Source organism: Nycticebus coucang, chromosome X, assembly GCF_027406575.1.
Source record: "Nycticebus coucang isolate mNycCou1 chromosome X, mNycCou1.pri, whole genome shotgun sequence".
NCBI lineage: Eukaryota > Metazoa > Chordata > Mammalia > Primates > Lorisidae > Nycticebus > Nycticebus coucang.
The window spans coordinates 60,143,069-60,156,568 of NC_069804.1; the positions used below are offsets into that span (position 1 = coordinate 60,143,069).

The 13,500-nt window shown below is 39.2% G+C and overlaps 1 pseudogene; it reads right to left on the minus strand.

Moving 5' to 3' along the window:
• Positions 1-900: 900 nt before the first annotated feature.
• LOC128578109 (AN1-type zinc finger protein 6-like) lies at positions 901-1,544 on the minus strand (annotated as a pseudogene).
• Positions 1,545-13,500: the final 11,956 nt, after the last annotated feature.

Sequence of the window (13,500 nt, forward strand, 5' to 3'; positions counted from 1 at the left end):
TGCAGTCAGCAATGAAATGCATACAGCTTTCTTCCCTTACTTAAAAAAAAAAAAAAATTTTTTTTTTTGAGACAGAGTCTCACTTTGTCACCCTTGGTAGAGTGCCATGGTGTCATAGCTCACAGCAACCTCCAGCACTTTGGCTTAGGTGATTCTCTTGCCTCAGCCTCCCAAGTAGCTGCAACTACAGGTGCGATCGCAATGCCTGGCTATTTTTTTGTTGCAGTTTGGCCAGGGCCATGTTCAAAATCGCCACCCTTGGTATATGGAGCCAGTGCCCTACTCACTGAGCCACAGGCACCACCCTGCCAAAAAAAATATATTTTAAAAACCCACAAACTTAGAATCTCATCAGCACATACTCTCCTGTGACAAATGATTCAGACATAAATAAAGAATGGATGCAAAGAAACTATATGCTAACATATGAATAATCTTTGTTAATGAAAAAACAGAAGCAGCCATAATGATTAAGATACATTTAGTTATAGATAGCTAGTTGTACTGTAAAGGGCATTATCAAAGAGAGAAATCATGCTGGAGAGAAAAGCTCTCTATATATACACAACAAGAAAATAAACTGCAAGATTAACGCATGCATGTTTAACACTGGAAAAATCACCGCCCTCCAAAATTTCTCCATATTTGTTATAAAAGCCCTGTGTACTCAACTAAAATTAAAATGATCTTAAGAGGATAATACTTGTAAAGTTTAAGTCTTTTCAGCCACAGAAACTGCAATGGAAATAAATGTTCAGAGTCATTTTCAAAACAAAACCAAAAATCTATTCTTCTGATGACATGAATGATTAAAAGGTCTATGTAAGATACATTGCTCTACATTCCCGATAACTAGGAAAAAAATTTTTAGTTTGCAGATGGCCAAAGGATTTTGTATTCCAGCAGGAGTTCAAATCTTCTGGATCTTTTCACCAACAACTACTGGATTTTCTTTTCTGATTTTCTCAGCAGCATCAGCTTTGTAATTGTAAGAGCAATTGTGTATGTCTGAGTAATGGTGTACACCAAAGTAAACATTCCCACATCAGCATTCAAACTCAGTAAGTCCCACTTTCTTCCTGCACATGAAACAGAGATTCTTTTTTTTTTTGTTCGTTTTGGTTTTTCAAGAGACTTGCTTTGTTCTTCAGATGGTTGCTGTGCCGTATCTAATACTGAAGCTAGCAGATCTTCTGTTTCAGGTACTGTTTTATCCACAGAGGTACTGCATACTTGGGAAGATGCTACAGATTCTGATAAAAGTGACTGATTTCATATGTGGCTTGGCTGCATGCATGAAGGTGTAGAGTCTAACATCTACTGAGCTTCTGGGACACTGCCCTCGGTGCACTGAACTGGTAAAGGTTCAGACAGACTATTGATAGAAGTTGCAGGTGGGCTTATTCTACCATTATTACTGTTCTCTCTTTGAAGATGTTCTTTATAGCATACTGAACACATGCCATTTGTAGGAAGGTTTCCATAAAATCCACAGCCAGTGGACAAAGCATAGGTACTTGGCTGTGATTAGTTTCTTGAGCCATGTTCCTCTGTTGCACACTGTTCGGTGGCTCTCTCCACCTGACATGCTGCCAGACACTGCCAGTCATCACAGGTGAATGGGGACAGGTGAGGCTGCTGAACCCCTGCTTGCTCTGGCCCTGCTGCCGTTGGGCCCTCCATTCACTGGTTATTCTGGGGATTTTGTTATGTGGGCTACTCTTACTGGAGTTAGATGGTATCTCAAAGTGGGTTTGATTTGCACTCCTCTGATGATTAAAGATGATGAGCATTTTTGCATGTGTCTGTAGGCCATATGTCTGTCTTCCTCAGAGAAGCTTCTGTTCAAGTCTCTTGCCTACAATGAAATGGGATCACTTGTTCTTTTCTTATTAATAAGCTTGAGTTCTCTGTGGATTCTAGTTATCAAACCTTTGTCAGAAACATAACCTGCAAATATCTTCTCCCATTCTGAGGGCTGTATGCTTGCTTTACTAACTGTATTCTTGGATGTGCAGAAGATTTTTAGTTGGATCAGATCCCAGTAATGTATATTTGGTGTTGCTTCATTTGCCTGGGGGTTCCTCCTTATAAGTATTCTCCCAAGCCAATTTCTTCAAGTGTTTCCCCCGCACTCTCTCCAAGAATCTTTATAGTTTCATGTCTTAAGTTTATATCTTTTATCTAGTGAGAATCAATTTTTATTAATGGTGAAAGGTGGGGGTCTAGTTTCAGTCTTCTTCAAGTCACCAGCCAATTCACCCAGCACCATTTATTAAATAGGGTATCTTTCCTCCAATTTATGTTTTTGATAGGCTTATCAAAGATCAAATGATGGTAAGTGTCTGTGTTCATCTCTTGGTTGTCTATTCTGTTCCATACATCTACCTCTCTATTTTTGTGCCAGTACCATGCTGTTTTGATCACTATAGATTTATAGTATAGGCTGAAGTCTGGTAGCATGATTCCTCCTGATTTGTTTTTATTTTGAGTAATGTCTTGGCTATTCAAGGTCTGATTCCATATAAAACTAAATACTATTTTTTCCAGATCTTTAAAGTATGAGAGTGGTGCTTTAATAGGGATTGCATTAAATTTGTATATTGCTTTGGGTAGTATGGACATTTTAACAAAGTTGATTCTTCCCAGCTATTAGCATTGTATATTTTCCCATTTGTTAATGTCTTCAGCTATTTCTTTTCTCAGACTTTCATAGTTATATTTATAGAAAGCTTTCATGTCCTTTGTTAGGTGAATTCCCAAATATTTCATCTTCTTTGGCACTACTGTAAAAGGAATAGAGTCCTTGACTGTTTTGTCAGCTTGATTATTATTGGTATATATAAAAGCTGCTGATTTGTGAGTACTGATTTTGAATCCTGAGATGTTGCTGTATTCCTTGATCACTTCTAAGAGTTTTGTAGTTAAGTCCCTGCGGTTTTCCAAGTATAAAATCATACCATCTGTGATGAGTGAAAGTTTGATCTCCTTTGACCCTATATGAATACCCTTGATTGCCTTTTTTTGCCTGATTGTGATGGCTAAGACTTCCCTTACAATGTTAAAAAGCAATGGAGACAATGGGAAACCTTGCCTGGTTCCTGATCTGAGTGGAAATGCTTTCAATTTTATTCAATTCAATACAATATTGGCTGTGAGTGTGCTGTAGATGGCCTCTATCTTTCTTTTTTTCTTTTTGGCTCTATCAGTTTAAGAAATGTCACTTCTATACCTATTTTCTTGTGTTCTAATCACGAAAGATGCTGAATATTATCAAAATATTTTTCTGTATCAATTGAGAGAATCATATGGTCTTTATTTTTTATTTTGTTTATGTGATGTATTATATTTATAGATTTACATATATTGAAGCAACCTTGAGACCCTGGGATAAAACCCACTTGGTCATGGTATATAATTTGTTTGATATGTTGCTGGATTCTGTTTGCTAGGATCTTATTGAATAGTTTTGTATCTATTTTCATTAAAGATATTGGTCTATAATTTTCTTTCATTGTTGAGTCTTTTCTTGGTTTGGGGATCAGGGTGATATTTCCTTCACAGAATGTGTTGGGAAGTATTACTTCTTTTTCTATGTTTTGGAAAAGGTTATGTAATATAGGTACTAGTTCCTCTTTAAAGGTTTGGTAAAATTCTGATGTGAAGCCATCTGTCCTGGACTTTTCTTTTTGGGGAGATTTTGTAATGTTGATGCTATTTCAGTCCTTGATATAGACCTAGTCAACATTTCCAATTCTTTCTGGCTGACTCTAGGAATGTGGCTTGCTTGCAGGTATTCATCTATTTCCTCCAGATATTCATATTTGTGAGAATTGAGTTTTTTTTTAGTATTCACTAAGGATTTTTTGAATTTCTGCAGTGTCTGTTGTTGTTTCTCATTTATTATTTCTGATTAATGATATTAGGGACTTACTTTTCTGTATCTGGTTAGGTTAGCCAAAGATTTATCAATTTTCTTAATCTTTTCAAAAAACCAACTGTTGGATTTGTTGATCTTTTGAATAATTCTTTTGTTTTGAATTTCATTTAATTCTGCTCTAATTTTTGTTATTTCTTTTCTTCTGCTGGGTTTGGGGTTGGAATTTTCTTCCCTTTCCAGTTGCTTCAGCTGTCACATTAAGTTGTTGATTTCCTTTCTTTCTGTTCTCTTGATGAAGGCTTGCAACACTATAAATTTCCCTCTGATGACTGTCTTTGCAGTATCCCATGGGTTCTGATAATTTTTGCCTTCATAACTAAACCTGGAGAGCTGGTTTAGTTATGGTGAATTTCTTCAACATGTGTATGCCATTATTGTTTTGTTCCAAAACTTCGGTAATTTCCTTCTTAATCTCAAATGTGACTCCGCTACCATTCACCATAAGGTTATTTAGTTCCATGTCTTTGTATGATTTTGAGGATTCCTGTTGTTGTTGAGTTCAACTTTTCTTCTATGATGGTCCTAGGAAATACAAGGAATAATTTTAATTCTTTTAAATTTGCTGAGGTTAGACATGTGACCTAAGATGTGATCAATTTTGGAGGATGTTCCATGGGCTTATGAGAAGAATGTGTATTCAATTTTATTAGGATGAAATTTTCTGTAGATGTCTGTTAAGTCTATTTGTTGTAGGGTCAAGTTTAAGTCCATAATTTATTTGTTTAGTTTCTTATTGGAGGATGTATCCCACACTGCCAAAGGGGTGTTAAAATCTAAGACTATTATGGTGCTGGAAGATAGCAAATTGTTAATATCTGTTAGGGTCTTCCTTATGAATTGAGGAGCGTTTTGGTTGGGTGCATAAATGTTAATAATTGAAATATCTTCATGTTGAATATAAAGTGACCATCCTATCTTTCCTTACCTTAGTTGGATTAAAGCCTATTGTATCCATGAATAAAATTGCAACCCCTTCTTTTTTCTGATTTCCATTTGCCTGAATTACAGATGTCCATCCCTTTACCCTGAGTCTACTTTTATCCTTTAAGGTAAGATGAGATTCTCATATGCAGCTGATATCTGGTCTGAGTTTATGTATCCAGTCAGCCAACCTATGCCTCTTTAGAGGACAATTTAAACCAATCACATTAATTGAGAGAATTGATAAGTCTGATAGTATTTGGGGTGTCAAGTTTTTCAAAAGTCCAGTGGATGTTTTTAATCCTTTCACCACTGTGGAAGTTGGGTTTTGATACAAAATTTCTGAGTGAGTTTACTTTGGTGGTAGAGCATTGTTCTGGTCATTGTAGAGGATGGGTCTGAGAATATCCTGGAGAGCTGGTTTAGTTATGGTGAATTTCTTCAACATGTGTATGCCATTAAACTATTTGATTTCTCCATCACAAATAAAACTAACTTTATCTGGATACAGGATCCTGGGCTGAAAGTTGCTTTGTTTTAGGAGATTGAAGGTTGATGATCATACTCTTCTGGCTTGAAAAGTTTAAGCTGAGAGATCTGTTGTCATTCTAATATTCTTTCCCTTTTAGGCTTTGATTTTCTTATGTCTGGCTGCTTGCAGAATTTTCTCTTTCATATTAACTTTGGCAAAGTTAATTACAATGTGTCTGGGGGATGCTTTATTTGGACTGAGTCTTGCTGGGGTTCTGAAACTACATGCTCTCTGAATTTCAGTGTCTTGCCATTCTTGGGTAGTTCTCCTCAATTATATCTTGGATTAGAGCACCTGTGCCTTTAGGAACATCCTCTTCTCCTTCAGTAATCCCTGAAGGTGAAAGTTTCTTCTTTTAGAGTGGTCCCAAAACTCTCTTAGGAATGATCTGTTTTGCTCTCCACTTTGTTCCTTCTTTGAACATTTGGGAGCATTCAAAAGATTTGTCTTCAATGTTAGGGATCTTTTCTTCTTCATGCTCCATTCTGTTACTGAGGGATTCTACTCTTTATCAGTTCTTTGAGGGCTGAAATGTCTTATGTTGTTGTGAGTAAATATTTGGAGATTTTTGTCTTTGAAATCATTTTTGTCTTTGAATTCTTGAGACAACCTTTGAATTAATCCTTGAATTTCTAATTCCAACTTTACTTTCATTCTGTTAATCTTATTTGCCATCCAAATTCTGAACTTCATTTCTGATATCTCAGTGATTTGTTGATGAATGGGGTCTTCTGTTGTGTCTCCTTTGTCATTCCTTAGGGGAGTTGATCTACTCTGATTATTCATGTTGCCAGAGTTTTTTCTGCTGATTCTGCCCTATGATTATTTGTCACTGCTTGGCTAGAGAAGCTCGTAAGGTGAAATTGGATTAAGGGCTCCTGGAGTTGTAGTTAACCAGCCATTCACCAAAGAGCTGAAACAGGAGACTGTGGCTTTTCCCCTACAGCTTTACAAAGGTCCTGAGACTCTGAGGATCTGCTTGGTGTGATGGCGCTAGGTGGGTCTGAATTGTATTCAGCTAGTCTGTGTCCAATCCTAGTGAGTCAGTGCCTTTGGGCTGAAATCTCAGCTTTAGAGAATTACAAGCAACTAAGAAACCTCGCCCCCCATGGGCAACAACTAGAAGAGGAGAATCAGACCCTCCCACTACAACACAACCAAGACTCAACCTTGGAGAGTCTCTGGGTGATTGGCCCAGGTCAAGAGTTCCAAGCCAATTGTCCTAGTCAGCACAAACACAGATCAAGTGGTAGAGTTCAAAAGGTCTCCAGCAACTTGACAGTGGGGGTCCACTGGTAGCTTAAGTATGACTTGCTCTGGTGCTCTGTCGAGTCAGAAAGGCCTGCCCAGCAAAAGAGTTAGTCCATGGGGGCTGGGGACTCCTTCCCCACCTCGTGCCTGCTTACACCCAGGCACTGGTAACACCATGGGGCTGTGGCCCAGTTTCCTCCAATGAGCAACTGCACCAGGAATTTGCGCCTCCAGGGTCAAAGGGGAGTCAATGACTCCTCAGCCAGGCTACTGCACTCTGTCACTAGCCAGCAGGGAAAGCTGAATCCTGGCTCCCTCCGACGCTCAATGGAAACTGAGTAGTGTTCCTCCTGATTTTGTTCTAAAACAGAGGTTAACAAAGCAGCAAATGTTTTTCTCCCTCAGAAACCACACCTCTGCCCCAGGTGCACTCTCCTCTGGTACCCCTGCAGGATGAGGTCTGGCTCCCTTGGGAAGTCCACAGAATTGGGGAGGTGTCTCTTCAAAATTTGACCCCAGTAGGATCACTCTACTATTGTGATGCTGTGTGGCAGGTGTCTCCATGTGTGTTTCAGAGCCTCCACCCACTGCGTTCATCCTGAGCCTTCACCTGTTGCTGATTTGCACTTTCACAGAGCCTGGCAAGACATCCTCCCCCCTGTGCCTTTATGCATGGCTATTGGATTCTCTGTTTCAACACAGTTGCGCTGCTGTGGCCCATGCAATGCCTGGTCCTAAAAAAGAACTGTAAACATTCCAGTCTCTGTAGGGATTGGTCTTCTAGACCACCAGGTGGGGGGGAAAGGGTGGACTTGGAATTCAAAATGGCAGGGAAAATATTCGTTCTACTTTTGTGCTGGGCAAGAAAATGCCCAGAATCACAGCAGGGACTCTCTGGAGAAGGAGTCCTAGCCTCCAGTGACTCTCTCCCATGGGGCGAGACAAGAGGCCTTCAGTTCATCACTTGCTTGTAGAGATCCCACAGCAAGCCATTGTCTTGGGGGAGAGGATGGACACTCATCCTCTTTAAGATGGGTTTTGTACCTGAAATTTACTTCCTTGGAGTCACAGCTTGCCTCAGCAGAGATGATGTACAGTTATCAAACTTCTCTTTCAGCTCAGTTCCCAACCTTCAGCTTTATTGGATTCTTTCTGGTCATTATCTCTCCCTCTGGATGGGAGGTTCTGTTGAAAGCTGGCTCCAGTCAGCCATCTTCCCCCTCCCCTCAAATCAGAGATTAATGAAATTGAAAACAAAAGACACATTCAGGAAATTAATGAAATAAAAATTTGATGTTTTTAAAAAATTAAATAAAATACATAAACCTTTCACCAGACTAACTAGAAATAGAAAAGTAAAATCTCTAGTAATCTCAATCAGAAATGATAAAGGTGAAATAACAACAGATGCCACAAAGATCCAAGAGATTCTCTCTGAATACCACAAGAAAATGTCTGGCCAGAAATTTTATTCTTTTTGAGACATAGTCTCACTATTTTGCCATCAGTAGAGTGCTATGGTGTCAGAGCTCACAGCAACCTCCAAATCTTGGGCTTAGGAAATTCTCTTGCCTCAGCCTTCCAAGTAGCTTAGACTACAGGCTCCCACCACAATGCCTGGCTATTTTTTTGTTGTAGCTGTCATTGTTGTTTAGCTGGCCCCAGCAGGGATTGAAATCACCATCCTTGGTGTGTGTGGCTGGAGCCATAAGTACTGTGCTACAGGTGCCAAACCTATGCCCAGAAATTTGACAATGTGAAAGAAATGGATCAATATTTGGAATCATACCCTCCCTCTAGACTTAGCCAGGAAGAAATAGATCTCCTGAACAGACCAATTTCAAGCCCTGAGATCAAAGAAACAATAAAAAATCTCCCAAGAAAAATATGCCTTGGTCTGGATGGCTTCACACCAGAATTCTATCAAACCTTCAAAGAAGAGCTTATTCCCATACTGCAGAAATTATTTCAAAAAATTGAGAAGGAAGGAATCTTCCTCAACACATTCTACAAAGCAAACATTACCCTGATACCAAAACCAGAAAAAGACCTGACTAAAAATGAGAACTTTAGGTGGTGCCTGTGGCTCAGTGAGTAGGGTGCTGGCCCATATACCAAGGGTGGTGGGTTTGAACCCAGCCCCAGCCAAGCTGCAACAAAAAAAATAGCTGGGCATTGTGGCGGGCATCTGTAGTCCCAGCTACTCAGGAGGCTGAGGCAAGAGAATTGCCTAAGCCCAGGAGTTGGAGGTTGCTGTGAGCTGTGTGACTCCATGGCACTCTACTGAGGGAGACAAAATGAGACTCTGTCTCAAAAAACAAAACGAAACCCCCTGAGAACTTCAGACCAATTTCACTCATGAATATAGAGGGAAAAATTCTCAACAAAATCCTAGCCAATAGATTACAGCTTATCATCAAAAAAGTCATACATCATGATCAAGTAGGTTTCATCCCAGGGTTACAAGGCTGGTTTAACATACACAAGTCCATAAACATTATTCACCATATCAACAGAAGCAAAAACAAAGACCATATGATCCTCTTAATAGTTGCTGAAAATGCATTTGATAAAATTCAGTATCCTTTTCTAATTAGAACACTGAAGAGGATAGGTATAGGTGGCACATTTCTTAAAGTAATCAAAGCCATCTATGACACACCCACAAGTAATATTTTACTGAATGAAGTACAACTGAAAGCTTTTCCATTTAGAAATGCAAACAGACAAGGTTGTCCTCTATCACCACTACTATTCAACATAGTGCTGGAAGTTCTAGCCAATACAATCAAGCAAGAGGAGGAAATTAAGGGCATCCAAATGTGAGAAGATGAAGTCAAACTCTCCCTCTTTGCTGACCATATAATCTTATACTTAGAGAACCCTGAGGCCTCAACCACAAGACTCCTGGAAGTGATCAAAAAATACAGTAATGTCTCAGGATATAAAATCAATGTCCAAAAAATCAGTAGCCATTGTATATGCCATTATCAGCCAAAAATGACAAGTTAATTAAGGACACGATCCCCTTCACAGTAGCTTCAAAGAAAATGAAATCCCTAGGAATGTACCTAACAACAGAGGTGAAAGAACTCTGTAAAGAAAATTATGAAACCCTAAGGAAAGAAATAGCCCAAGAAATTAACAAGTGCAGGAACATACCATGCTCATGGCTGGGAAGAATCAACATTGTTAAAATGTCCATACTTCCCAAAGCAATCTACAGATTCAATGCCATTTCTTTTTTTTTTTTTTAATTTTTTTATTAAATCATAATTGTATACAATGATATGATTATGGGGCATCATACACTCACTTCATAAACCATTTGACACATTTTTATCACAGTGGTTAACATAGCCTTTCCGGCGTTATCTCAGTTACTGTGCCAAAACATTTACATTCTACATTTACCAAGTTTCGCAAATACCCCTGTAATATGCACCACAGGTGTGATCCCACCGATTCCCCTCCCTCTACCCACCCCCCCTTTCCCACTTCCCCCTATTGTTAAGTTGTAGCTGGGTTATAGCTTTCATGTGAGAGTCCCAAATTAGTTTCATAGTAGGGCTGTGTACATTGGGTATTTTTTCTTCCATTCTTGGGATACTTTACTAAGAAGAATATGTTCCAGCTCCATCCATGTAAACATGAAAGAGGTAAAGTCTCCATCTTTCTTTAAGGCTGCATAGTATTCCATGGTATACATATACCACAATTTATTAATCCATTCGTGGATCGATGGACACTTGGGCTTTTTCCATGACTTAGCTATTATGAATTGGGCTGCAATCAACATTCTGGTACAAATATCTTTGTTATGTTGTGATTTTTGGTCTTCTGGGTATATGCCCAGCAGAGGAATTACAGGATTGAATGGCAGATCTATTTTTAGATCTCTGAGTGTTCTCCATATATCTTTCCAAAAGGAATGTATTAATTTGCATTCCCACCAGCAGTGCAGAAGTGTTCCCTTTTCTCCGCATCCACGCCAGCATCTCTGGTCTTGAGATTTTGTGATATAGGCTAGTCTCATTGGAGTTAGATGATATCTCAAAGTAGTTTTGATTTGCATTTCTCTGATGATTAAAGATGATGAGCATTTTTTCATATGTCTGAAGGCCGTGCGCCTGTCTTCTTCAGAGAAGTTTCTCTGCAAATCCCTTGCCCAGCCTGCGATGGGATCCCTTGTTTTTTTCTTGCTGATGCGTTTGAGTTCTCTGTGGATTCTGGTTATTAAACCTTTGTCAGAGTTATACCCTGCAAATATCTTCTCCCATTCTGAGGGCTGTCTGCTTGCTCTGCTTACTGTGTTCTTAGCTGTGCAGAAGCTTTTTAGTTTGATCAAGTCCCAGTAGTGTATTTTTGAAGCTGCTTCAATTGCCCAGGGGGTTCTCCTCATGAAATACTCACCCAGACTAATTTCTTCAAGGGTTTTCCCTGCATTCTCCTCTAGTATTTTTATAGTTTCATGTCTTAAGTTTAAATCTTTAATCCAATGAGAGTCTATCTTAGTTAATGGTGAAAGGTGTGGGTCCAATTTCAGTCTTCTGCAGGTTGCCAGCCAGTTCACCCAGCACCATTTGTTAAATAGGGAATCTTTTCCCCACTGAATGTTTTTAATTGGCTTGTCAAAAATCAAATAGCGGTAAGTAGCTGGATTCATCTCTTGGTTCTCTATTCTGTTCCAGATATCTACTTCTCTGTTTTTGTGCCAATACCATGCTGTTTTGATCACTATCGATTTGTAGTAAAGTCTGAGGTCTGGTAGTGTGATTCCTCCTGTTTTGTTTTTATTTCTGAGTAATGTCTTGGCTATTCGAGGTTTTTTTCTGATTCCATATAAAACGAAGTAATGTTTTTTCAAGATCTTTAAAATATGACAGTGGAGCTTTAATAGGGAGTGCGTTGAAATTATATATTGCTTTGGGTAGTATGGACATTTTGATAATGTTGATTCTTCCTAGCCATTCAATGCCATTTCTATTAAAATACCAACATCATACTTTCAAGACTTGGAAAAAATAATTATTCATTTTGTATGGAACCAGAAGAAAACCTGTATAGCTAAGGCAGTTCTTGGTAATGAAAACAAAGCTGGGAGCATCAGCCTACCAGACTTTAGGCTATATTACAAGGCTATAGTGGTCAAAACAGCATGGTACTGGCACAAAAAATAGAGACGTAGACATCTGGAACTGAAGAAAAAGAAGGAAAAAAACCCAGAAAAATATAGGGGTAAAAGTTGAATTTAAGAAAAAGGAAAAAAACAAAACAATGCTGCCCAATATTCTTGTTGAATATTGCCTGGGCAACAGGTGATTTTCTGGGGTATGAGATGTTAATCACAATGCTGATACAGCTGTGTAAGATGGAGACTGGGGGCTTTTTCTGACTTCTTTGGCTTCAAACCCCACAGGGTTGATGGCCTGAATCTCTCCTCAGCCTGGTTTTGGCTATGCAGACGCTTTTCCAAGGAAAGTGTGTATCACTGGGATTTCTCCTGAAGTAGCTGCCAGCTTATCAAGTGCACCCAAACCGGCCTCACTCTAAGCCCCTGAGGGCTGAGGCTGAAAAGCAGCTCTCTGATTGCTGAACAGTGAAAGCTCTGCTCTTCCCAAGCATTGCAGTCCCTGCCTCTGGGCTCTGTCCAAAGTCACTAGATCACTTGCCCAAGGTTTCCTATCATGGGCCTCTCTCTGGACCCTGCTGGTGGAGCCTGCAGCCACAGCCAAACACTGAAAGCTCTCTTCCAGCCCAGTGTCCCAATCTCTGGACCCTGCTCAAAGTTACTTACATACTCGCCCACTATCTCCCAAGGTAATTTAACCAAGTGCCATAGTCCAAAAAAAAAAAAAAAAAATCAAAACAACCTACAGGGAAAGCGTTCCCTGCCTGCAGTTTCACTGTTGCTGTAGCTATAGCTGTAGCAGGCCCCAAGGACTCAGACTGAACACAACCATTTGCCACTTCTCCACCGCTTTTGTCCTACTTTTAGGGTACATAAGTCTCCCACTGCCTCCCTGCATCCCCAAAGGGATGTTTCTGGGCAGTGCCCACAAAGCCAGAGGTGCCTGAAGTCTTCTCTCCCCTATCTTACTGCACCCAGTTGCAAAGAAATTGTTACTCAGCTGCCATTTTTGTTAGGATAAAAAGTTTTTACACAAGATATTTTATATAAAATTATTTTCTTACCAAAAATACATTTTATATCCATTTTTATACATTTCTCTCTCTCTGTTTTTGTTTTTTACTTTAACTTTAAATTCAGAAAAAAAGGAAAAAGGTTGTATTTTTTTTTATTAAATCATAGCTGTGTACATTAGTATGATCATGGGGCACCATACACTTGGTTCATAGACTGTTTGACACATTTTCATCACACTAGTTAACGTAGCCTTCCTGGCATTTTCTTAGTTATTTTGCTAAGACCTTTACATTCCACATTTACTAAGATTCACATTTAAAGTTTCAGTTAAGCTTCTCCAAGAGTCTGAGAAAGAAAGCCTGTGATGTTAAAAAGAGTTAAGTTTTTAACTTAACTTAGAGATTCCATTTAAACAGTGGGGTAGAGCAATTAGACTTGATCTCCTGGTGGACAGAGAAGTTGTGGAATACACAGGGGGTTGTATTTTACCTTTTACTCAAAACATGGAGATAGGAGAGAAAAATAGAAGTCTTAAAGATTCTGGAGAACAGGGAAAGTAGCCTTGGTGTTATTAAAATCATTTTTGTTTATCCATAACAGAGAGAGTTACTTGAAGCCATCCCAGTGTGAGGAAGTTGAGCTTGTTTCACGATTGGGGTCTGTCCATCAGACTCACGTAGTCTTATAGGGGCCATGAGAGTGGAGGAT